A 26,830-nucleotide genomic window follows, 5' to 3' on the forward strand; every position below is an offset into this window, starting at 1 on the left:
GACGTTTCACACGAGCCAGCGGAGCGGGCCCGAGCCTTGGCCGGGAACCGGCGCCGCGTGCGCACTGGCCGGCGAGGCCTCTGGCCCGCCGGGGAAGGAGCCCAGCCCCGCCCCGCGTGAGCGCCTGTCTCCCCGGTAGAAACTAACACACAAAAATAATTCTCCGTATTTCCCAAACTGGGGGTTTGGGAGTAAGGAGCAAGGATAGGGGAGGGGACAGGGTCCAACCCGCTGGTTTTTTACTTTAAAAATTATATATTTTATGTCACGATCGCTTTTCGTTAAGACCACAAACATCCAATTTGGCTTGGCGTAATAAAATCAGCCGGAGCTCCCTTAAACGGAGCCATTCCGGTGAATTAAGTTGTGAAATCTAATCTATTATATCCATAAAGAAGAATGCTTTCATTGTAAATTCAGGTTATAAAGAAACTATACCTGGGCCGCCGGCCTCCCTTTCGGATTTACTACTTGAAGGCTTATCAAATTACTTCAAAATGCTGGGCTACCCCCTCCATATCTCATGGCAACAAAAATTAAACGTGGCAACATTTCTTTTAATAGTAGGAAAGGTCAAAAACAACCGCCACAACAAGGGGATATAATTTTTAAAAGACATCCTTCCCCACCCCCGGACGTCTTCTCCGCGTTTGGAAGCGCCCTATTTTCCCAATTAATTGGAGTTTTTAAAACATCTAAACGCGCCACGACCTCCTTCAGGTTCTCCCCCGCTCCAGGAGGCGTCTGGGGCGCAGCTCCCGGGTGGATCGCACGTGGGCCGTCAGACTCCGGGCGCCCGGACGTCAGCCGGAGGCGCGGGGGTCTCGTGGCTCGGCGGCGAACCCGCGCCCCAGAGTGGCCCGCACACCTGGGCCGAGCCGGGGCCGGGGGCCGCCTTGGGAGCCCCTTGCTGGCTCCTGGGGGCCTCACTCGGCTCAGCAATAGCCGGGCCAAACAAAGAAGTCGCTAGGGAGGGGTTAATCCGCCCCTCACCCTTCTTCGTCCTCCCCTCCGCCCCTTCTCAGGCGGCATGGAGGAGGGGAGATGCGGCCCCTAATATTATGTGTTTGGTTTAACCCACGGGGTGTGGGTATTTGCTGAGCTTTCTTGGGTGAGGGTTGGGCCCCTTCCCCTCCACTCCTGTGCATGATACCCTGGCTGGGGCCGGGGGCGTCCTGCGCTGGCCAGAAGTCGGGGTCACCAGGGACTCTCAGCTCTCGCTCCCGAAGAGGGGAGTTGCACGGACAGTGAGGAGGATCGATACGTTCCTAAGTTCCCAGGGAAGCGAGGCCGCGGCTGTTGTCAAGTCGCGAAGAAGATTTATGAGGCGCGGGCCGAGCATGGCCCGGCCCGGCGGAGGCCGCCCGCGCACCCAGGCTAATCTTTGATTTCCATCTAGTTATTTTTTTTCCTGCCATCTCCAAGTCGGCATCCGGAAAGGGGAACAAAGGGAGGAGGATGGGGGATGGGGGCGCCAAGCGGTGGCGAGGGCTCGGTCCGGCGACCTTCCTCCTCCGTGGGGGCCCCTGGGCGCCCCAGGCTCGCGCCCAGTGCGGTGCCCAGGAGGGCGCAGTTGGAAAGGTGACCGGGATGGGGCTGTCGGGGACCCGCTCTGCGGGGTGACTCTTCCAGCCGCTAGGCCCACGGCAGGACTTCTAGGGAGGGGTTCCTGGAAATGCCCTTGGACGAAGAGAGGACGGAAAGAATATTCTCCCTTAAATTGCAATTAAGGGTATGCGGGGCGGCGGTGCTGGGGGGTGCTGCGGCAGGCCCGGTTCGCTCAACCGGAGGCAGCAGCTCAGCCCTGGGCCGACAAGGCCGAGGGAAACGGGATTTCTTTGCTTCCCGCACGGAAAAGATCCGTCCAAGCGGGTAAGAGGGAAGCAAAGCTTGCATTTTGCATGTTGAAAAAAAATTCAAAATGGAAAATCATTTTATTGGTCACCACCCATAAGTAAACTAAAAACAGGGATAATTAGAGTGTGGGGATTTGGAGGGACCATAAATCTGCGGCGCCTTTTCCACTGGAATCAGGAGCCTTTATGGCTTGTTGAGTTTTATTTTGAGAGAAATGAGATCCCTGGCTTTGGTGCAGGCGGGTGTGCACTCCGAGCGTCTTTCGTGGGGCGGGGGGGAGGGGGGAGCGAGGAGATTCGCGCAGCCAGGGCGCTGCGAACCCCGAGTCTCGGTCCTCGAAGGCGGCAGGAGAAACTGCGCGCTGTGCCCCGACCCCTCTTGCCCCCAGGGCCCTTCTCTCCCCAGCTCGGAAACCGCGACTTGGGACGAGCTGGGGGAGGTTCCCCGGGGCTCCCGACGCCCGGGCCGAAAACCAGGCCATGGGTACCAAACCCGACTCTAGGCGGGGATTGACTTTGTCCCCACCCAAACTCTGATGAGCTATTTGGGAGTGCGCGGGGACTGGGAAGTGACAGATTTTTATAACGTTCTTCTTTAGACTCCGGCTTCCGAGCCCACTGCCCATCGTGCCTCCTTCGCCTCCGCCCTTTGTTCTAAATTGGGGAGGGGGGAGAGGGGAGAGAAAAGGACACAAAATCACCCCCGCCCCGTCAAATCCTTAAATTTCCAATCTTCCGCAAAATGGCCAGGAATCCATTTCACTCCAGTTCTATCCCCCACCGGGTGGAGGCCAGCTTTCCAATCTCCCACACAGGCAGGATCTTTCCCACTTCTGAAAGTCTTCAAACCCAGTCACCCCAAATGCAAACATCGTGTGAAACCCCATTAATCAGTTAAGAAAGTAGGGAGAGCTCTGACTCAGCTGCCTCTAATTTTGGGAGCAGAAAGTGAGTTTCTCTTTCATCAAATACCCCAAAATAACAGCGCTCCTTCCCTTCAGCCCGCTTCAACCGCAGCCTTGCCTTTGTTGTAAGACTCCTGTCCTTCCTGGGAAGGGGGGCGGGGAGGACTACAGGCTCACATTCCGAAGAGTTCTGTCCCCAAAACTGTTAGAAGATTCTTTTGTTTGACGTGCGCATGGGGGAGGGGAAGGAGCCCGCTCAGGCTACCCGGCCTCCCCGGACCCCGCAGAATACCTGCAAAACCCATGGGCGTCTTCTAACCGTCAAAGTCCGGGGCTCCGGGGGCTAGGAGGGGCTGCTCCAAGACAAGGGGAGCTGCCCACCAGACTGGGGCCAATATCGGGTTTTCCCAACCCAAGCTTCCTCCGAACATAACCCCCTCAAAACTGAGCATCCCTGGAAAATCCGGATTTTCCAGGAGGACGGGTTGGGGAGGGCTGCGGAGAACAAAGCCCGGTCATTCCAGCTCTGAGGCCGAAGCAGGGCGCACCTCCTCCCGGGCGAATTCAATCGGAGCTGCAGAAAAGGGACAAGCATTTCCAAACTGGCACCCGCTCCGAGCCCACGGTGAGGGTGGAAAAGGGTCCCGGGTGGAAGCTGCAGGAATACCTTGGGCCGGGGTCTACCCCGTGTTCGGCGGCCCCCCGAACCCCGCAGAAAGACACGTTTGCAGCGAAAGGCTCTTACACACCAACCGGGATTTTATTCGTTCCCTACCGAGAGTGCGCACTGGGAGCGCGGGAAACAAGGAAAACGCACGTACCTGGCGGCGCTCCGAGGGCGGCCTCGCGGGCCCTCCGCTGGCGAAGGCCCCCAGAAGCCACTCCCCGCCCGGCTGCTCGCCCCACGGCCAGTCCCTCCCTCCCTGGCGACGCACCGAAGCTCCAAGAGCCGGAGACCCGGCTCGCCTTTCCGGGAGCTGCGTCCGTCTTCGACCGCCAGGGCCCGAGTCCTCTTCCCGGCCAGAGGGTCCCCGCGGCTGGTCCTGGCTCGGGCACGTCCTTCTGGGTTCGAGTTCTCGCGTTCCCAGGTTCCCGGCCGCGATGTGGAGACGGACGCGGAGCCCTCGGGGAAGACGAGGCGGCGGCGGCCGCCGTCCGGGCAGGAGCCCCGGGGCGGGAGGGGTGCAGGGCGGAGAAGGCGGGCGGAGGAGCGGGCGGGATCCCAGCGCCCCGCGCCCCGCGGCCACCGCCCTCCGGGGCGCCCAGCCCCACCCACGTGGAACCGCCCCGCCCCCGCGAGGGAAGGCGCCCGAGCCACGCCGCACACCAGCAACTCCCGGCCCCGGGTCCGAAACGCCGCGCCCCTCCCCCCGGGCCGCGCTCCCCGTCTCCCCAGCGCGCGGCTCCCGCCCGACCCGCGCTCTCGCCCGACCCGCCCCCCAACCCCGCCCAATCACCGCCCGCCGCGGCCGGTCCCTTTGTCTGAGCCGCCGGCGCAGGCCAATGGGATCGCGCGGAGGCGCGGGAGGCTTGGCCAATGGGCGGCCCGGGGGGCGTGGCTGGCGGGAGGCGCTGCAGGCGGCCGGGATCTGTGCGCTGAGATTGGAGACTGTGGCGCCCGCGGGTGCTCCCCGGACGCCCAGCTACAGCCAGCAGGATCCCGCCGCCTTGTTGTGGGTTTCCGACCCTCCCTCCGCTGTCGGGAGAAGCGCCCGAGTCGGGAGGGAGGTGGGAGAAGGTGACCCCGCGTCGAGGCTGCGGGGAGCGGGACGGCGGCTTGAATGGACGTGGTCAGCCCCGGGGCCGGAGAGGGTTCGGCTCAGAGCAGCCTGGGTTCGGTTCAGAGCCCTGCTGTGCACGTTTCCGCGAGGATCTGCAGAGACGTGCAGGCGACGCAGGCCCCGGGAAGGAAGGAGGGTGCGTGTGCTCGGACGAGCGATAACACTGTGTTCTGTGACTCCGTACAAAGGGATCCTGGAGTCCAGGGAATGCGTCCCAGGCCCCGAGCCCGGACAGGGTTCGTGAGATTGGCGTCCGCTGCCCCAGGCTCACCCCGAATGGGGGAGTGACCCCTGTCGCCTGAGCTGGGTCACATTGAGGGGAAATGCCAGGACACCCTCAGCAGGGCCCAGGGACTGAGATCTGGAGGGGAGCACAGCCAGGCGGCGTGGCCTGTGCCCTCCGCCCTCCCCAAAGGGGGTCTTCTTCCAGGCTGGAGCGCACATCTCCCCTGGAGCAGGGGATGAAGGAAGGGCCTCCTGTGCCCTCAGTCCGGCCCTGTAGGGCAGCAGGGGCGGAGAATGCCTGGACCTTCTTATCTTGCTATCCCTGATTGCCTTCACCATGGCAAGGGAAAAAGTGACAAAACTGTCTTTGGGATGCCAAAGAGCTGGTGAGTGTCGCCTTCTCTGTAACAGAAACATGTGAAGGGGGTTGTCTGCTTCGAGGTGGAGGACTTTAGTCCGCTGTGTCCTGCATCTTCTTTAAAAGTAACAGACACAGTCTTAATTCCCTGAGAAGGAGGCACACGTGGGTGTCAGTGGTCCTAGGCCTCAGGGAACGTGCTTTTCACATTTTCCTAAGTTTCTAAATCTTGTCCAAATGAAATCACAAACCAGAATACAAACAGGAGCAAAGCAGGCCCTGACTGTGAGATTTCAAAGGGCCTCTCCCTGCAGGGTCCAGTCCATCCCTGCAGAGTAAGTGGAGCCCTGGGCATAAATAAGGCACAGCATGGCAGAGGAGCCAGCACCAGGGAACACAGTCTTGTCACAAACATCCCAGGACCTGCTGGAGTCCTGCCGGGCCAGCCTGGGCCTTCTCAGTCCTTATGTCCCTGGCACTGTTGTCACCAAAGCTACCATCCAACTCAACTGCTGTTGCCAAAGCCACTAGACAGCAACTTTTAAGGCTCCACCCTGGGGTTCCCCACTCTAGGGGTCACTGGAATTCTGAGGCAGGCACTCTCTGTGTCCCCTGAGGTCCACAGCAGCCCCGGGGTCTGGGGGACGCAGGCAGGACTTCCTAGCATCCTGACCTCCTCCAGCCCTGGTTGCAGCCCACAGACCCAGATCAATATGACCTTAATGGTGTGGCTCCCAGGGATTAAGCAGCCAAGTCCAGAGACCTGGATAGGTTTAGAGGCTGAGAAGGGATTTAATCAAGGTAGCCCTCCATACAGTTCCTCCTGACACCCTCCTCTCCTGTTTCCAGTCCCTGGAGATGACAAAAAAAAAAAAAAAAAAAACTGAGGCCAGGCGCAGTGGCTCACGCCTGTCATCCCAGCACTTTGGGAGTCCCAGGCAGGCAGATCACCTGAGGTCAGGAGTTCAAGACCAGCCTGACCAACATGGAGAAACCCCATCTCCACTAAAAATACAAAATTAGCCAGGCGTGGTGGCGCATCCCAACTACTCAGGAGGCTGAGGCAGGAGAATTGCTTGAACTGAGGGGGCGGAGATTGTGGTGAGCCGAGATTGTGCCATTGCACTCCAGCCTGGGCAACAACAAGAGTGAAACTCTGTCTCAAAAAAAACAAAAACAAAAAAACCTGTAAGTCTATTATAACCAGGAGGGATAAGAAGGGTGCCCTCCGTGGCCCAGAAATCTGGAGGAGTCGTGGGGAGACAGGGGTGGGGGACATTGCTCTGGCTGGAGGGAAGAAACGACAGCCTTGGTGCCCAGAAGTGAAACCTGCTGGCAGGTGACGGCAGCTCCCAGGGGAGCCGAGGGGCCCTGGGACAGTTGTAGGGGGATGGCTGGGGGTGTCTGTGGGAGGGCAGCCTCACTCTTGGCTGAGTACACTCAGCATAGGCGGTGGACAGAGAAGAGATCCCGTTGTGGAATAACACCTAGAGGGAGCGGGGAGTCATGGGCCCCAAGCCGTCAGCCACAGTTGAGGTGCCTGACCACGTGCTGATGGACAAGCAGGGATCCCTCACAAAGCTGGGATCACCAACCCCGAGGACGCACCACAAACCAAAGAACTAACACGAGCAAACTAACCAGTGGAGAGCCGCGCTGTCCAGCGAGATTGGGTGCCCCTCGTCCTGGGCCTGGGCTAGACTGAATCCGCCAGGTTCCCTGGCAAGGGGTGTGCCCGGGTGGCCACCTGCAGTGGAGGTGACAGCAGTGACGTGTGCCTCTCCTGTGACTGGTCCAAAAGGCCCTCTGTTCACTTTCCCTTTCCCAGGGCCTGGCAACAACCAGGGTGACACAGGAAGCTTTGCTGGAGGACAACAGAGTCACCCTCAGCCTGGGGCCCTGAATGACTGGCCATTGTCAAACTGAAACCCTGCCATGGTTGTCAAGAGAGAAATCCACTTCTCTTTTGTTTAGGCATTTACACCAGTCTATGCCTTAGAGCAGTTTAACTTACAATTCAATTAGCGATTTCATCATTGGTTTTTCAATCCCCTGTAGCAGAATTTTACCTCCGTCTTCTTGCCGTGGCCTCTGGGTGGTGGGTGGGCTCTCCTCCCTTGACTTTGGACTTGGTGAGTGATGCGCTCTGGCCAGTAGGAAGGTAGCAGATTCAAAGTGGGCAAAGGCTTGGAATGTGCCAGCAAGGGCGGCCTGGTCTTCCTGCTTGCCAGGGACCCACTACAAGCAGGCCGTGCCCCAGAGAAGAATGGAGAAGGATGGAGAACGCAGACACTGACGGGGGCTCCAAGGAGGAGCGAGAAACCTGGGTGGACCTCAGCCCGGCCCACATCCCAGAACCCGGAGGCCAGGGGCTCGGCCGGGTGGAGGTCGGCCCTAGCCCTGTGAGCGTGAGAATCGGCCGCCAAGCTTTGAGGTCCTCGTTATGCAGCATTGTTGTGGCAATAGCCGACTGATATGCCTGCCCCGAATCACACAGAAGTCAGTACACAGGGTGCTGGCTCGGTGGTTGGACTGGGGATACGGGAAACGGATGTGGTGAATTGGAGATGACGCCACACGTCCCTTGGTGTGCCGAGGCAAAGGCTTGGGAACGCTGGGAAGGGGGAGGAAAGAGCCAGAAGGTTAGTGCGAGGCGCCCCTTCCCTGTAGCTTGGCCACTCTTTCCAGAAAGTGAGGGCTGGTTTGCAATTAGAGTTATCCCAGAAAGATGAGACTCCCAGGCTGAAAGAGCCACGGTTTATGCCTCAAACAGTAGGAGAAAAGATGGTGGCTGTTCAAGGCCTGTCACTCAGGCAGCGCAGTCCAACAAAAGTGTGCAGGCCTGCGGCAAAGATCAGATGAAGGCTCAGGTTGCGGGGGAGGGGAGCAGATGGCTTTAATGAATCATCTGTCAGTTGGACCCACGGAAAGGCTCCGCCCATCCTAGACAGGCAGGCTTTGGGCTGGGTCTGCTCCCTGGAGACGATGGTGACTTTCTCTAACACGAGGTGTGGAAGGAAGGGTGGGTCTCACAGATGTCTGGAGGCCAAGGGCTGGCTGGCTGCCGTCCGGCTGTCCAACAGAAGCCGTTACCCCTTCTCACGGGGCCCCTGGCTGCTCTGCACTCCCAGGCTCCCTTGCAGGAGGTGTGGCTGAGTAACTGGTGGTGTCCAACAGAATCTGGCAGAAGCAACGTGCGCCAGTTTCAGGAGTATGTGAACCTTCCAGGAGGCTTTTAGGGTTCCCCCTTCTGATGGCTGGAATGGGGACATCAGAGAGATTGTAGAAGGCAAATGTGCAAGATGACAGGGCAGCCTCCAGCCTGGGGCCCACCCAGGCCCCACCCCGCAGGAGCATTTGCTCAGGCAGGTCAGGGATAGATTAGCCGCTGGCTGGCGTGGGCAGCTATGTTTGGGGTCTGTTTGCTGCAGTTGTGTAACTTGCACTGAGCAAGAGTCTTGGAACACACAGCGTTCAAAAACAACACCAGTAATAGCTTCAGAGAGAAGAGAAAGATATTTTACTCTTTCAAAAAAGAATCTAGGGACGTGAACTCAGATTTTTGCTTTTTTCCTTATAATTTTAGGTATTATTCAAAAATTTACAGAAGATTCAGAAACAATAACCAACAAAACCACATTCATGTGAACAAATAAAAATAAGCTCTGGGGCCGGGCACAGTGGCTCGCGCCTGTAATCCCAGCACTTTGGGAGGCCAAGGTGAGTGGATTGCTTGAGGTCAGGCATTTGAGACCAGCTTGACCAACATGGTGAAACCCCCATCTCTACTAAAAATACAAAAATGAGCTGGGCGTGGTGGCGGGTGCCTGTAATCCCAGCTAGTCGAGAGGCTGAGGCAGGAGAATCACTTGAACCCGGGAGGCAGAGGTTGCAGTGAGCCAAGATTGCGTCATTGCACTCCAGCCTGGATGACAAACCAAGACTCTGCCTCAAAAAATATAAAAAATAAATAAAAATAAGACTTAGGAAGACTTCCCAAAAGTCCACTGGATATCTTGGGAAATTAAAACATGGGGCATTGAAACAGGAAATCCTCAAATCGATGGGCCTCAGTTGAGCCCGAGTGAGTGGGCTGGGAGGTCCAGCCAGATAATTCAGTGGAACACAGGTCACAGGGCAGAAAGGTTAGAATGTGTGAAGGAAAAGTTCAGAAACATGGAAAACAGGCCCAGAGTTTTCTCCATCCACTGAAACGGAATTCCAGGGGAGAGGGAACGGGAGGGAGAGAATGTTAACGGAAACCAAGACACAAAACTGCCCAGAGCCGAAAAGACACTTGAAGACGTTTTGGAACACGGGGAAAAAAGAGAAAAGTGTCAAGTGGGGAAAAAACCTGTGAGTTTAAACAAACAACAACAACAACAAAATGAAGAAGAAGTAGAGGAGAAGGAGCAGGAAGAGGAAGAAGAACAGGTGGAGGAGGAGGAAGAAGGAAGAAAGAAGAAAGGAGGAGGGGAAGGAGAGAGGAAAAACATCTTCATCTGACATCACACATTGGCAAGCTGGGATTCAGACACTGTGGAGGGGGCACCTTCACGGCTCGGAGGGAAAATTTGGAGGCTCTAATTCGATGCCAGGCCCAACAGCCATTCAGTGGGGAGGAAGAACACTGTTTTCGGTCATGCCAAGTGCTCAGAGAGTTTCCTTCCAACAAGTACTATCTGAAATCATTACTAGATGAGGTACCCTAGCAAAACAAAACACCAGTCCAAGAGGGAGATGAAGGATACATGGGCCATCGAGGGGCTTCATGCTGGAAACACAACTGTCTGCAAGGAGGCTCTGGATGATGCCAGCACGGGCCGTGGGAGGGGAGGAGGAGGGAGAGAAAACCGCACAGCGGCCGTGTCTTTTCAGAGGGGATCATGTACGACTGAGGAACTCTGGATGGGGTTAGGAAGAGAGAAATATAGTGCACATGTTAAACATTTAAAATAACCGGCTGGGTGTGGTGGCTCATGCCTGTAATCCCAGCACTTTGGGAGCCTGAGGTGGGTGGATCACCTGAGGTCAGGAGTTTGAGACCAGCCTGGCCAAGATGGTGAAAGCTCGTCTCTACTAAAAAATACAAAAATTAGCTGGGCATGGTGTCAGACACCTGTAATCCCAGCTACTTGGGAGGCTGAGGCAAGAGAATAATTTGAACTGAGGAGGTGGAGGTTGCAGTGAACCAAGACTGCGCCACTACACTCCGGCCTGGACAAGAGCAAAACTCCATCTCAAAAAAAAAAAAAAAAATTAACGTCACCACTAGATGAATAGAAATATGTAAATCTTCCAAACCATTAGAAGAAAAAAATGGGACAGGCCGGGCATGGTGGCTCATGCCTATAATCCCAGCACTTTGGGAAGCCTAGGTGGGCGGGTCACCTGAGGTCAGGAGTTTGAGACCAGTTTGGCCAACATGGTGAAACCTCGCCTCTACTAAAAATACAAAAATTAGCCGAGCGTAGTGATATGCGTCTGTAATCCCAGCTGCTCAGGAGACTGAGGCAGGAGAATCACTTGAACACAGGAGAGGTTGCGGTGAGCCAAGATGGCGCCACTGCACTCCAGCCTGGGCAACAAGAGCAAGACTCCGTCTCAAAAAAAAAAAGAGAGAAAAACATGGAACAAAGAAGACTTGATGAATCTAACAAAAGCAGGAAATGGGGGCTGTCAGGCGGACAGGAACAGTAAGAAAATGTGGCAACTGAAACCCCAGAGCCAAGTGCCAGGAGGAGGCCCCATGCAGTCATCTCAACAAATGTGAACAAATCACAGTCATGCGTGAAACAACAGATACGCACGGGTTAGATAAAAATTCACAATCCACGGCCGGGCGCGGTGGCTCAAGCCTGTAATCCCAGCACTTTGGGAGGCCGAGACGGGTGGATCACAAGGTCAGGAGATCGAGACCATCCTGGCTAACACGGTGAAACCCCGTCTCTACTAAAAAATACAAAAAACTAGCCGGGCGAGGTGGTGGGCGCCTGTAGTCCCAGCTACTCGGGAGGCTGAGGCAGGAGAATGGCGTGAACCCGGGAGGCGGAGCTTGCAGTGAGCTGAGATCCGGCCACTGCACTCCAGCCTGGGTGACAGAGCGAGACCCCGTCTCAAAAACAAACAAACAAACAAACAAAAAAAAAAAAATTCACAATCCACACGTGCACTGTCACTGAGGCCAACCCCAACCACCAACCCCAACCACTGCCCGCCCCAGGTGCTGGCCTCGGCCCAGTGTCCCTAACCCCACAGAAAGACCGCAGGCAGGAAGTTCATGGGGGAGCCACAGGGTACGTGGACTTGAATAGGACATTATCATCTTTTAAAAATTATTTGGAGGGCCGGGCACCGTGGCTCACACCTGTAACCTCAGCATTTTGGGAGGCCAAGGCGGGCGGATCATGAAGTCAGGAGTTAGAGACCCAGCCTGGCCAGCATGGTAAAAACCCATCTCAGCTAAAAAATACAAAAATGAGCCAGGTGTGGTGCTGCGCACCTGTAGTCCCAGCTACTCGGGAGGCTGGGGCAGAAGAAGTATCACTTGAACCCAGGAGGCGGAGGTTTTGGTGAGCAGAGATCGCGCCATGGCACTTCCAGCCTGGGTAACAGAGCAAGACTCTGTCTCAAAAAATTAAAAAAAAATTTTTTTGGGGGGGCTTGTTTGGTTTTGTGGAGTTTTTTGAGGCAGGGAGTACAGCAGCAGGATCACAGCTCATTGCAGCCTCAACCTCCCAGGGTCAAGCAATCCTCCCACTTCAGCCTCCCAAGTAGCTGGGACCAGAGGGTTTGAGCCACTACACCCAACTAATTTTTCGTGTTTGCTGTGTAGAGATGAGGTCTTGCTGTGTTGTCCAGGCTGGTCTGAAACTCCTGGCCTCAAGTGATCCTCCCTTCTTGACCTCCCAAGGTGCTGGGATTACAGGTGTGAGCCACCACACCCCGTCCCACTTTTCTTTTTTTTTTTTTTTTTTGCTAATCAACCCCAACTCATTATTCATTTTCACTGATCTCTAACTAAAATTTGACATTCCCTTCAGAGATGAATGTACGACGTAACTGAAATAACTAAAATGACTCAAATCATGCTGTGATCGTTGCAGATATCATTTTTTTGAGACGGAGTCTTGCTTTGTCACCCAGGCTGGAGTGCAGTGGTGCCATCTTGGCTCATTGCACCCTCTGCCTCCCGGGTTTAAGTGATTCTGCTGCCTCAGCCTCCCAAGGAGCTGGGACTGTAGGTGCACGCCACCACTTCTGGCTTATTTTTGTATTTTTAGTACAGATGGGATTTTACCATGTTGGCCAGGATGCTCTTGATCTCCTGACCTCATGGTCCATCCGCCTCGGCCTCCCAAAGTGCTGGGGTTACAGACGTGAGCCACCGCGCCTGGCCAGCCACGCTGGTCTTAAACTCCTGATCTCAAGTAATCCACCTGCCTTGGCCTTCGAAGTGCTGGGATTACAGGCATCAGCCACCACACCCGGCCACAGATATCTTTTTTTTTTTTTTTTTTTTTTTTTGAGACGGAGTCTTGCTCTGTAGCCCGGGCTGGAGTGCAGTGGCCGGATCTCAGCTCACTGCAAGCTCCGCCTCCCGGGTTTACGCCATTCTCCTGCCTCAGCCTCCGGAGTTGCTGGGACTACAGGCGCCCGCCACCTCGCCCGGCTAGTTTTTTGTATTTTTAGTAGAGACGGGGTTTCACAGTGTTAGCCAGGATGGTCTCGATCTCCTGACCTCGTGATCCGCCCGTCTCGGCCTCCCAAAGTGCTGGGATTACAGGCTTGAGCCACCGCGCCCGGCCCAGATATCTTAAAATACTGTTTCTGTTCATCATAAACACATGTACTGCATGTACCAGAACTTTTGTGATGCATTAATATGTATAATTAATATGCATTAATGTGTACAAGTATAAAAAATATATGCAGGGGCGGGGCGTGCTGGCTCATGCTGTAATCCCAGTGTTTTGGGAGGCTTAGGAAATAGGATTGCTTGAGTCCAGGAATTCAAGACCAGCTGGGCAACATGGGGAGGCCTTGCATCTCTACAAAAAATTTAAAAATTAGCTAGGCATGGTGGTGCATGCCTGTGGTCCCAGCTACTTAGGAGGTTGAGGCAGGATTGCTTGAGGCCAGGAGTTCAAGGCTGCAGTGAGCCATGATTGTGCCACTGCACTCCAGCCTGGGCAACAGAGCAAGACCTTGTCTCAAAAAAGAAATTAAGAAAGAAAGCAAGAAAAGAAAAAAATATATATATATGCAAACTCATATACATTTATTATTTCAGTGTAATTGGTTCTCTTTATAATCCTATATACTTTATTTTAAAAACACTTTTGAGATGGGGTCCACCGACTTCATCAGTGCCAAGAGGGGTCCGAGCCAATTATGGTGACCATGGTCACAGCCGGGCTGGGTGGATGTGGGGCAAGAATTGCACGCTGGACACAAGGGCAGTGTGCCCCAGGGCTGCTGGGGGAGACGCTCTCCCTTCCTCTGGATCCCCTGGGTGTAAATGGGACACCTGCCCCTACCACAGTGCCTGCCAACTGACTTGCTCCTGTCCTGAGTCAGAGCTGAGAAGTGGAAGGACTCGGGACTGGGAGGCGCTGGGGCCTCTGGGTGCTGCCCCTGCACCTGCCCATCTCAGTCGTGTGAAACGTTCTGCTTCTTGATCATAGAGGTCCGTTTGAGGCAGAGGCTCTGTGACCCGCACACACCTCCCAGAAGAAGATAATGCAGAAACACTGAAACTGGAAAGAGAGAAAAAGTCACCCCACACAAAGGTTCTGTTTTTTGACCCGGGTGTAGGCTGCATGGGTGTGTTCATTATGTGAGCATTCGTAGGACAGTACATTGAAAATAGGTGTACTTTGGGCCGGGCGCGGTGGCTCACGCCTGTAATCCCAGCACTTTGGGAGGCCGAGGCGGGCGGATCACAAGGTCAGGAGATCGAGACCACGGTGAAACCCCGTCTCTACTAAAAATACAAAAAATTAGCCGGGCGCGGTTGTGGGCGCCTGTAGTCCCAGCTACTCAGGAGGCTGAGGCAGGAGAATGGCGTGAACCCGGGAGGCGGAGCTTGCAGTGAGCCGAGATCGCGCCACTGCACTCCAGCCTGGGTGACAGAGCGAGACTCCGTCTCAAAAAAAAAAAAAAAAAAAGAAAATAGGTGTTCTTTGATATATGTTTATTATCCTTCAATAAAACAGACAAATGCTAGCAAAAAAAGAAACAGATATCATAATATTAATAAAAGACACAAAGAAATAAAGACCACCAATATGGGATGGGTAGAAACCCATATGATTTCCGCTACAACCCTCGCAGAGATATGCCAGCTGGATCAGCTGCTTCTATAACCGTCCAGCTACAAATGACAGGAAACTTCCCAGCGCACGGGTTTGTCCTACTGCAGTGCAGTGAAAGAGGGTAGAAGTCCAAGGTGAATGCAGCCACCTGTGACATCATCTCAGATAAGGGTTCTGTCTCTTGGTGGTTTTTGGCTTCTGTCCTTGTGGTTGGGGGATGGTTGCTGCCCCCCAGTCAAGATATCCTGTTCCAGAAGAAGGAAGAGCTGAAGCAACAGGCCATCCCCACAAAGCTTCTCTCTTTCTACCTACATCTCCTTGGCCAGAACCAGGTCATATGGACAACCCTATCTGTGAGGGAGACCAGGAATCTGGGCATTTCCCTTGAGAAGAGGAAGGCAAAGAGAAGGGTGGGAGTAGGTGACGAGCCTCTTTCTTAGAGTCTGCCACACCAGTTGTGAACTACCATGGACCAACCAACATATCTTCAAAACAGAGAGAGCAAAAAATCATAGAAGCACACATATTAATAAATCCACATTTAGTCTCAGAAATTGAGACACAAGCAGACCCAAAGCAATTAGGGATATAATAGATTTGAAAAGCACAAATAGGCCGGGCGCAGTGGCTCACGCCTGTAATCCCAGCACTTTGGGAGGCCGAGGCAGACAGATCACGAGGTCAGGAGATCGAGACCATCCTGACTAACATGGTGAAACCCCGTCTCTACTAAAAAATACAAAAAAATTAGCTGGGCATGGTGGCGGGTGCCTGTAGTTCCAACTACTCAGGAGGTTGAGGCAGGAGAATGGCGTGAACCCAGGAGGCGGAGCTTGCAGTGAGCCAAGATTGTGCCACTGCACTCCAGCCTGGGTGACAGAGCGAGACTCCATCTCAAAAGAAAAAGAAAAAGAAAAGAAAAGCACAAATAACAAATGATCTAATGGATCTATATAATGGAACTTTATAATCATTGAACAGAGACTATATTATTTTCACACATAAGTCAGTCCCCAGAATTAAACATTTATTGGACCACAAAAGAAATCTCAATAGGTTACAAGCAGAAACCATACAGTTCACATTCTTTGACTATAATGAAATCACTTAGAAATTAAGAGTAAGAGCCAGGTGCAGTGGCTCACGCCTATAATCCCTCCTAGCACTTTGGGAGGGCAGGAGGACTGCTTGAGGCCAGGAGTTCGAGACCAGCCTGGTCAGCCGGGCCCGGTGGCTCATGCCTGTAATCCTAGCATTTTGGGAGGCAAAGGTGGGTGGATCACGAGGTCAGGAGATCAAGACCATCCTGGCTGACATGGTGAAACCCCGTCTCTACTAAAAATACAAAAAATTAGCCGGGCACGGTGGCACCTGCCTGTAGTCCCAGCTACTCGAGAGGCTGAGGCAGGAGAATCGCTTGAACCTGGGAGGCGGAGCTTGCAGTGAGTCAAGATTGTGCCACCGCACTCCAGCCTGGGTGACAGAGTGAGACTGTCAAAAAAACAAAACAAAACAAAACAAAAAACAACGCCACCAGGCCCAGATGGTCAAAAAAAAAAAATTTTTTTTTTTTTTTGAGATGAAGTCTTGCTCTGTTGCCCAGGCTGGAGTACAGCGGCATGATCTCGGCTCACTGCAAGCTCCACCTCCCAGGTTCAAGTGATTCTCCTGCCTCAGCCTCCCAAGTAGCTGGGAGGACAGGCACCCACCACCACCCCCATCTAATTTTTTGTATTTTTACTAGAGATGGAGTTTCACTGTGTTAGCCAGGATGGTCTTGATCTCCGGACCTCGTGATCCGCTTGCCTTGGCCTCCCAAAGTGCTGGGATTATAGGCGTGAGCCACCACGTCTGGTCCTCTCTCCCTGTTTTTTTGACCCATTTGAGAGTAAGTTGCAGACTTAATGCCCATTGTTCCTTATCACTGGAGGGCATGTTTCCTCAAACAGGGAAAGCGCCCGTGTCTCCCCTTAACCACAGCAGACCATCGCAACCAGGGCCAGATCCAGATATTGGCATGACATCACCATGAACCACAGACCCAGGAGAATTTCACGGGCGGCCCCAGTGACATCTTTTATGGGTCCAGATCCAATCCAGGCCCCCGTGGTAGTTTGTAGTGTGTTTCTTTCGCCTCCTTCAATGAGGAATTCACAGCTTTCTCTGTGGCTTGTCCTGTAAGGGTTTTGTTCCACATTTGAGTCTGACAGTTGGAGTTGGCTGCTTGGAGTCTGGTGGGGAGGGCAAGGGGAGCGTGTCTAGCCGGTAGGCAAACTGAGGCCAGAAGGCTTAGAGGCCTGCTCAGGCTCTCACTGCAAGGTGACACAGGTGGCAGGGTTTGGGGGCTCACTGGCCCTTCCCTAAGACCACTGAGGGCTGGAGCAGGGACTCTTTTTTTTTTTTTTTTTTTTTTTTTTAAAGATGGAATCTCACTCTGTTGCCCAGGCTGGAGTGCATTGGCGTGATCTTGGCTCAATGCAACCTCTGCCTCCTGAGTTCAAATGACTCTCCTGCCTCAGCTTTCCGAGTAGCTGGGATTATAGCCACCCATCACCTATAATTTGTATTTTGGTATTTAATCTGTATTTTGTATTTAATCTGTATTTTTAGTAGAGATGAGGTTTCACCATGTTGCCCAGGCTGGTCTTGAACTCCTGGCTTCCAGTGACTCGCCTGTCTCATCCTCTCAAAATGCTGGGATTACAGGCATGCACCACCATGTGTGGCTAATTTTTGTATTTTTTTTTTTTTTTTTTTTTTTTGAGACGGAGTCTCACGCTGTTGCCCAGGCTGGAGTGCAGTGGCACGATCTTGGCTCACTGCAAGCTCCGCCTCCCGGGTTCCCGCCATTCTCCTGCCTCAGCCTCCTGAGTAGCTGGGACTACAGGCGCCCGCCACTGTGCCCGGCTAATTTTTTTTTTGTATTTTTAGTAGAGACGGGGTTTCACTGTGGTCTCGATCTCCTGACCTTGTGATCCGCCCGCCTCGGCCTCCCAAAGTGCTGGGATTACAGGCTTGAGCCACCGCGCCCGGCCTAATTTTTGTATTTTTAGTACAGACAGGGTTTCACCATGTTGGCCAGGCTGGTCTTGAACTCCTGACCTCAGGTGATCCACCCGCCTCGGCCTCCCAGAGTGCTGGGATGACAGGCGTGAGCCACCACGCCGGCCTGGACTGGGAACTCTTGAATGTCACTGTTGACTGATAAGGCGGGCCAGTGAGGTCAGAGAGCAAGAGGACCACTCTTTGAAAATCTAATTTAAAACATGATCCATTTTTATTTTTTGAATTTGTCTTTCTTTGTATTTCATGACTGTGGTATTTTTGAACAGTACAGACTGGTTACTTTGTAAAATATCTCTGAGTTTGGGTTTGTCTAGGGCTTCCTGATGATTGGATACCATTTCTGCAGTTTGGGCAGGTGCAGCACAGAAGTGATGGTGTTCTCCTCGGTGCGGTGTGTCATGAGCCACACGATGATATGCTGGGACTTGTTCCACCCTGGTGATAGTACAGTTTATTATCTGGCTAAGGTGATATCTGCCAGGTTCCTTCACTGTACAGTTAATGAATTTACTTTGTACTTACTAATTAACAAGTAGTAAAGAGTAAATGCTGTGTGAGGAGATTTGAGGCTACACGGATTGCCTGCTTCCACCGGCCTTTCACCAGTAGTTTTAAGTGCTGGAGTTCACGCTTCCCTGAATCAATTAATATGCTGGTTGCCAAATGGAAGTTCTCTTTCTTTTTTTTTGTCTTGCTCTTTTGCCCAGGCTGGAGTGCAGTGGCGTGATCTCAGCTCACTGCAACTTCCACCTGCCGGGTTCAAGCGATTCTCCTGCCTCAGCCTCCTGAGTAGATGGGACTACAGGGGTGTGCCACTATGCCTGGCTAATTTTTTGTATTTTTTGTAGAGACAGGGTTTCACCATGCTGGCCAGGCTGGTCTCAAACTCCTGATCTTATGATCTGCCCACCTCTGCCTCCCCAAGTGCCAGGAATACAGGCATGAGCCACCATGCCTGGCCTACTTTTTTTTTTTTTTTTTAAGACGGAGTTTCACTTTTGTTGCCCAGACTGGAGTACGGTGGTGTAATCTCAGCTCACTGCAACCTCTGCCTCCTGGGTTCAGGTGATTCTCCTGCCTCAGCCTCCTAAGTAGCTGGGATTACAGGTGCATGCCACCATGTCTAGCTAATTTTTTGTATTTTTAGTAGAGACAGGGTGTCACCATGTTGGCCAGGCTGGTCTCAAACTCCTGACCTCAGATGATCCTACCTGCCTCAGCCTCCAAAAGTGCTGGGATTACAGGTGTAAGCCACCATGCCCAGCCATGCCAAATGGAAGTTTTATAATTCCATTATTCCTTCTGTTGCACCCCCCATTTATATATAAATTGTCCTAGGTTTGGCCAGAGGGAAGCCCCTTGAGCCATCTCTTACCTTTTGACACATCTCCATCTTTATTTTGAGATGGTCTCACTCTGTTGCCTGGGCTGGAGTGCAGTGGTGCAATCTTGGCTCACTGCAGCCTCGACTGTCCCAGCTCTAGTGATCTTCCTGCTTCAGCTTCCTGAGCATGTGGGACCACAGACATGTGACACTGATATGGTGTGGCTGTGTCCCCATGCAAATCTTGTCTTGAATTGTTGCTCCCATAATTCCCCTGTGTGGTGGGAGGGGCCCAGTGGGCGGAAATTGCATCATGGGAGTGGGTCTTTCCCGTGCTGTCTTCATGAGGTAGTAAATAAGTCTCACGGGATGTGATGGTTTTTTTTTTTGAGACGGAGTCTCGCTCTGCCGCCCAGACTGGAGTGCAGTGGCGCGATCTCAGCTCACTGCAAGCCCCGCCTCCTGGGTTCATGCCATTCTCCTGCCTCAGCCTCCCGAGTAGCTGGGACTACAGGCGCCCGCCACCACGCCCGGCTAACTTTTTGTATTTTTTAGTAGAGACGGGGTTTCACCGTGTTAGCCAGGATGGTCTCGATCTCCCGACCTTGCGATCCGCCCGTCTCGGCCTCCCAAACTGCTGGGATTACAGGCGTGAGTCACCGCGCCCGGCCGATCTGATGGTTCTATAAAGGGGAGTTCCCCTGCACACGCTCTGTCTGCCTCCATGGAAGACGTGACTTTGCTCCTCCTTCGCCTTCCACCATGATTATGAGGCCTCCCCAGCCATGTGGAACTGTGAGTCCATTAAACCTCTTTCCTGTATAAATTACCCAGACTCAGGTATGTCTTTATTAGCAGCATAATAACAGACTAATACAGACCATTCCTGGCTAATTTTTTTGCGTGTCTGTTTGTAGAGACGGGGTTTTGCCATGTTGGCTAGGCTGTTCTGAAACTCCTGGGCTCAAGCAATCTTCCTACCTTGGCCTCCCAAAGTGCTGGGATTACAGGCATGAGCCACCGCGCCCGGCCTGTTTCCTTGAGTGCTTCCTGACTTCCTGGCACAACAGGATATCCCAGGCTCATCTCAAACATTCCCTGCCCCAGCCCTGGATGTAGCCTTCGCTCCAAAGAACCTCTGTTCCTGTTAGTGGGAAACGGAACTGAGATCTGGGCAGGGCATTGTGCACATGACTACTGGGACTTCATTGTTTCCGGGCCCTTCTGACAGGCAGAGCTGGGAACTGCACACACACACACAAACACACACCCCTCTACCTCGCTATATTCATTTACTGTATGAAAAAGCATGAAGCCGTGCATGGTGGCGCATGCTTGTAGTCCAAGCTACTCAGGAGGCTGAGGAGAGAGGATCAGTTGAGCCCAAGAGTTCGAGGTTACAGTGAGCCTTGATCACTGCACCCCAGCATGGGCAACAAGAGTGAGACCCTTAACAAAAGAGAGAGAGAGAGAGAGCAAGACCGGGCGCGGTGGCTCACGCCTGTAATCCCAGCACTTTGGGAGGCCAAGGCAGGCGGATCACAAGGTCAGGATTTTGAGACCAGCCTGGCCAACGTGGTGAAACTCCATCTCTACTAAAAATACAAAAATTAGCTGGGCGTGGTGGCGCATGCCTATAATCCCAGCTACTCAGGAGACTGAGGCAGGAGAATCGCTTAAACCCGGGAGGCGGAGGTGGCAGTGAGCTGAGATTGTGCCATTGCACTGTAGCCTGAGTGACACAGTAAGACTCCATCTCAGAAAAAAAGAAAAGAAAAGTTACATGCATTCACACCAATACTGCAATTGTAGTCCAGCACATTAGCGGGGCATGGTGGTGGGCACCTGTAGTCCCAGCTTCTCAGGAGGCTGAGGCAGGAGAATGGCGTGAACCCAGGAGGCGGAGTTTGCAGTGAGCCAAGATCTTGCCACTGCACTCCAGCCTGGATGACACAGCGAGACTCCATCTCAAAAAAAAAAAAAAAAAAAAAAAACCCACAAAAAAACCACAGTGTGGCGTGGGACATCTCCCATCCACCCATATGTCACCCAGGACTGGCTCAGCACCTCCCACCCGCCACCACTAGCTCACCCATGACACATCACCTCCCACCTGTCACTGCTGGCTCACCTGTGACACCCCAGGCAGCTCAGATGCTCAGCAGGTCCTGCTGGTGAGAAGGAGGCAGCAACCTGTGCTGTCTGGGACACAGGCATTGCTGGGCACGGAGGGACCTGGGACCTCAGCCACGCTGGAAGCTGGCCTCTCGTACAGACGGTGCCTGGCAGATGTGGACGGGCTCCTCAGGCTCCTGGCAGCCCACCCCTGCATTCTCACCATTCCTCCTGGAAGTCTCCTGGCCAAAGAGGACTCAAGGCCTGTCCCATCTGTGCCTGGGGCTCACTGTGGCTCCCTTCAGTGGGGCTCTGCTCTCTCCCCACCTGCTTCTCCTCCAGCTCCCGGGCTCTGCCCCAGCACCCGCCCTGAGCCTCTTCCATTCCTGGCCCCAGCCTGTCCAGGGATCCCAGGGATCCCAGGGGGTGCCTTCGCCAGCCCAGCCCCTTGCCTGGTGGATCACCACTTCTGTCTCCTGCTGCTCTGCCCCCTGCCCCAGGCCTGAGAAACCTGGGAGGACCCTCAGGGAGGGTCAGGGATGTGTGATGCCAGCAGGAGACCAGCGAAGCACACTGGCAGGAAGCACACTGCACAGGGAGCCTGCTGCCATGCTGCCACCCGCATGCACCTGTCAGGCCGCAAGGAGTGATGCCCAGGGCGGGGCGGGCAGTGGCTGCTGTGGGGGAGGCACTCTGGGCAATGCTGTTTCCTGAGAAACTGCAGCCCCAAGGGGCCTAGGCAGAGCCTGGCCTGAGTGGGGTTGAGGGGGAGGTAGGGTGGGGATGCCCTATGATGTGAGGCCTGTTGCGCCCTGGGGAGGAGACCCAGTGCGGTGGGGCCCAAGCTCCAGCGTTCAGACTGCGTGGGAGCCCTGAGGCTCCCTCACCCCGCAGGACACCCCATCCTGTGTGGAGGGGAGAGTAGGGTGGGCCAGAAGGCCCACCTGGACAACTGAGGCCCCTCCCCGCCTGCTACCCCATCTGCTTGGGCCCAGGAAGGGAGGGGCCAAGGCAGACCCCTCAACATACGTGCCAAAGCCCGATGTGGAGCCGCCCACACACCAGGAGCCCAGATTCTGGCATTCGGCATTTTTTCTGACATCAAAAGAGTCTCGGCCGGGCGCGGTGGCTCACACCTGTAATCCCAGTACTTTGGGAAGCCGGGGCGGGTGGATCACCTGGGATCAGGAGTTCGAGATCAGCCTGGCCAACATGGTGAAACCCTGTATCTACTAAAAATACAAAAATTAGTCAGGCATGGTGGCGGGTGCCTGTAATCCCAGCTACTTGGGAGGCTGAGGTGGGAAAATTGCTTGAACCCGGGAGGTGGAGGCTGCAGTGAGCCGAGATCATGCCACCTGCACTCCAGCCTGGGTGACAGAGCAAACTCTCTCTTTAAAAAAAAAAAAAAGGCCCGAGCCCGGTGCAGTGGCTCACACCTCTAATCCCAGTACTTTGGGAGGCCAAGGTGGGTGGATCACCTGAGGTCAGGAGTTTGAGACCAGCCTGACCAACATGGAGAAACCCCATCTCTACTAAAGATACAAAAAATTAGCTGGATGTGGTAGCGGGTACCTGTAATCCCAGCCACTTGGGTGGCCGAGGCAGAAGATTTGCTTGAACCGGGGAGGCAGAGGTTGCAGTGAGCCGAGACCACGCCATTGCACTTCAGCCTGGGCAATAAGAACGAAACTCCATCTGGAAAAAACCAAACAAACAAATACTGAGCCAGCTCACGTGTGTCGCTTCACCTTCCTCAGGACTCGGTCCTGTCTTACTGCTCCAGTTCAGCGTCATGCCTGGGAGATTCGTCTGAGTCGCCACGGGCATCGGTGGTTCCTCTTTGTTGCTGAATTGTATTCCATTGTAGGAATAAACCACAGCACGCTGACCCAGCCTCCCACTGATGAACATTTGGGTTATTTCTGGTTTGGGGCTTGTTGAATGGTGGCACCCAAAAGATGTGTCCACCCAGATCCTATGAAAGGAACCTTCTTTGGAAAAATAATCTTTGTAAATGTCATTCATTAATGACATTGAGCGGAGATTATCTTGGAGTTGGGTGGGTCCTAAATCCAATGACAGGTGTCCTCAGAAGATCGAGGCGGAGGGAGTCTAGACACAGATACACGGGCGGCATTGCTGCAGCCCCCAGCAGCTGGGAAGAGGTGCTGGAAGGATTTTCCCTCAGAGCTTTCAGAAGGAGCCAATCCTGCCCATGCCTTGATTCCAGGCCTTGGTTTCCCAGACTGTGAGAGAATGCGCTGGTGTTGCTTTAAGCTGCCCGATTGGGGAACTTTGTTACGGTATCCCTAAAGAAACGCACAAGGGCTGTGATGAGGAACTCTGCTCGGTAGGTTCCTGTTTGTGTCCCTTGGTCATAGAAGCCCTTCTCCATCTTGGGTGTGTATTAGCCGGGGTTCTCCAAAGAACCAGAGCCAACAGGAGACAACACCCGTCTCTGTATCTGGAGAACGAGATCGATGAGCAGGAATCTGCTCTTGTGATGATGGAGGCTGACAAGTCCCGAGAGCCACAGTTGGCACCCTGGAGACCCCGGAGGGCGATACCACTGCTCCAGGCTGAAAGCTGGCAGGCTTGAGACCCAGGGAGAGCCGGCCCTCCGATTCCTGGGATTTCTTACTCCATCCCAGTGTTTCCTCAGCTGAGTGCATGGGGCCAGCCCACACTGGGGAGTGCGGTCCGCTTCACTGAGAGCCCCCAGTCATCTCATCCAGAAACACCCTCGAAGAAACAGCCCAAATTGTGCTGAGCAAACATCTGGGCACCCCGTGCCCCAGACAAGTTGACACAGTAAATTAACCATCACAGGTTAACTCCACCTAGGAGCGGAATTACTGGGTCATAGGGAAGGCATAGGAATTCACAGAAGTCACCAAATGGTTTCCAGGAGGTTGTGCCACGTTAAACTCCCACTGGAAGGAGAGGAGAGCTGTGGTTGTTCCACATCCTCACCAACGTTTAGAATAGGCAGTCTTTGGCCAGGCGCAGTGGCTGAAACCTGTAACCCCAGCACTTTGGGAGGCCATGGCGGGTGGATCATCTGAGATCAAGAGTTCAAAACCAGCCTGGCCAACATGGTAAAACCCCGTCTCTACTAAAAATGCAAAAGTTAGCCTTGCGTGGTGGTGCATGCCTGTAATTCCAGCTACTTGGGAGGCTGAGGCAGGAGAATAGTTTGAACCCAGGAGGCTGAGGTTGCAGTGAGCCAAGATCGCACCACTGCATTCCAGTCTGGGCAACAGAGCAAGACTCTGTCTCCAAAATAAATAAATAAAGATGGAATAGTCAGTCTGTAATTTTAGCCTTTGTGAAGGTATGAAGTGGCATCTCAGTGTGGTTTAAATGCTTATTTCCCTGGTGACTAATGACTTATTTCCTCAGACTAATGAGGCTGACCAGTTTTTCACTGCATTTAGCCCTTTCAACGTGCTTCAGGTCTGTGAAGTGCCTGTTCAAGTGTATTGCCCATTTTAAAAATTGGTTTGTTTATCTTTTTCTTATCAGTTTGTAGGAGTTCTTGATATATTCTGGGCAGAAGACCTTGGTCCAGAATCTATGGAGACACACCAAGGCGAACAGCGCATTCGTCTGCAACTTACCTTTTCACTCTCTTGATGGTGTCTCGAAGTGGTTGATTTTAAGGAAGTCCAGTCTTTTATGGCAAGTCCCTTTGTGTTCTATGTTAGAAATCTTTGCTAACCTCAGTGTCTTCTTTTTTCTTTTGAGACGGAGTCTCGCTTTGTCACCCAGGTCGGAGTGCAGTGGCGTGATCTCAGCTCACTGCAACTTCTACCTCCTGGGTTCAAGTGATTCTCCTGCCTCAACCTCCCAAATAGGAGGGATTTCAGGTGCCTGCCACCATACCCAGCTAAGTTTTGTATTTTTAGTAGGGACAGGGTTTCACCATGTTGGCCAGGCTGGTCTTGAACTCCTGACCTCAGGTGATCCGCCCTAAGCCTTACCTCAGCCTCCCAAAGTGCTGGGATTACAGGTGTGAGCCACTGCATCTGGCCTGACCACAGTGTCTTGAAGAGATTTTGCTATGTTTTATTCTAGAAGCTTTGGGGCTTATTTTTCACACTTTGTTCTACGTCTTATTTTATTTCATTTATTATTATTATATTTCGAGACAAAGTCTCGCTCTGTCACCCAGGCTGGAGTGTGGTGGTGCAATTTCAGCTCATCGCAACCTCTGCCTCCCAGGTTCAAATGATTCTTGTGCTTCAGTCTCCCGAGTAGCTGGGATTACAGGAGTGCGCCACCATGCCCAGCTAATTTTTGTATTTTCAGTAGAGACAGGGTTTCACCACGTTGGTAAGGCTGGTCTTGAACTTATGGCTTGAAGTGATCTGCCTGCCTCAGCCTCACGAAGTGCTGGGATTACAGGTGTGAGCCACCGTGCCCAGCCCGCTCTATGACTCATTTTACATTAATTGTGGGGATGGGGTCACTTTCTTCTGTCAATGTCCAACCGATACTAGATACCTGGCAGGGAAAGGCCACCTCTGCCCCCTGCTCTGCAGAGGCCTTTGTTATCGATCAGCATAGGGGAGGCGCCGCTTTCTGGACCCGCCCTTTGGTCCAGGGTCTCTTTGCTTATTCCTGCGCCAATCATCCAGGCCCCGTGCCGCCATCAGTGCACCGCCGGCTTCAGCAGAGGAGGCTCAGGGCTGGGCTGTGGGGCCAGAGAGTTCATCGTAGTGTCCTGGGCCCCTAGGTCAACTTGCTTGTCCTGGCCATGGAGCACAGCTACCTTGACAGCAGCCTCTGCAGTCATCCCAGGCGCTCCAGACAGGGGCCCAGCCCGGGGCCAGTCTCTGAGTACCCTGTGGATGAGGAAGGAAGCAGCTCTCAGGGAAGGGGCACCCCATGGGTCAGCCGGCTGCCTGGTTCAGTCACCACATGGGCACATAGGGCCAGTGTGGGTGCACAGGAGCTGGGACACGGCACGGAGCCAAGCGCTGGCGCCTACGTTGTCGAGAGTGTGCATAGCTGCTCGAGGGGCTGCATGGGGGCTGCAGTGTTCAACGGGGCAGCCAAGGTGACCTTGAAGCACAGTACTGCAGGCAAGGAGGAGGCGTACAGCTGGGGGCATTTCTGATTAGGGGACTGGAAGGCACAAAGGCCCTGGGGCTTCCAGGAAGGAAAGGAGGCAGCTGGGCCTTCAGTGGGGCAGGAAATGGGGAGGAGAGAAGGGATGGGGTCAGAGGGTTTGAGCCGGTGGCTGGATTCCAGAGGTCTTGGAAGGCCGAGGGGAAGACTTTGGCTCCGGGACTGTGCCTTGGGAGGTCCGTGGAGTTCTTGGAGCCTGGGCTGCTTACAGGGAGGGAACCAGAGGGGGTCCCAGTGGAGGGGATGCAGAGCCAGGGAGGAGGTGACGGTGCTGGGTCGGGGAGCGAGCCGACTGGCTGGGAAGGCCCAAGCTGGACATTGCCTGGATTTTGAAGATGCCCTAGATCTGTTGTGGGTGTTCATGTGGGTGTGGGGGACACAGCCACGGGCCTGTGCTTCTGGGGTGGGGGGGTCCTCACTGAGATGGGTGCCAGAGGGCCAGCAGATTCCATGGCAACTCAGGGCTCTGCGTGGCCGTCTGCCAGGCTCAAAGAAGTTGTCAGGCGGCCGGTTCGAGCAGGAGCATGTGAGGGACGCCTACTTGGCTTGGAGATGCGGACTCCAGAGCCTGCCGCAGAGCACGGAATGGGAAACCGGTGTGGATGAGGTCATCTCAGGGACGCTGGACACAGGATGGAGCTTCAGGAGGGAGGAGGGGCCGGGAAGCAGAGACCAGAGACACAAGAACGCCTCCTGGAAGCCTCAAGAAGGGAGGTCCCACCAGGAAGGAGTCATCCCCGGGTTGAC

General features: G+C 54.0%; 1 pseudogene; it reads left to right on the plus strand.

Annotated features, from left to right (window-relative positions):
• Positions 1-7,401: 7,401 nt before the first annotated feature.
• On the plus strand, positions 7,402-23,740 carry LOC135967824 (uncharacterized; annotated as a pseudogene).
• Positions 23,741-26,830: the final 3,090 nt, after the last annotated feature.

This window comes from Macaca fascicularis, chromosome 16 (assembly GCF_037993035.2).
Source record: "Macaca fascicularis isolate 582-1 chromosome 16, T2T-MFA8v1.1".
Lineage (NCBI taxonomy): Eukaryota > Metazoa > Chordata > Mammalia > Primates > Cercopithecidae > Macaca > Macaca fascicularis.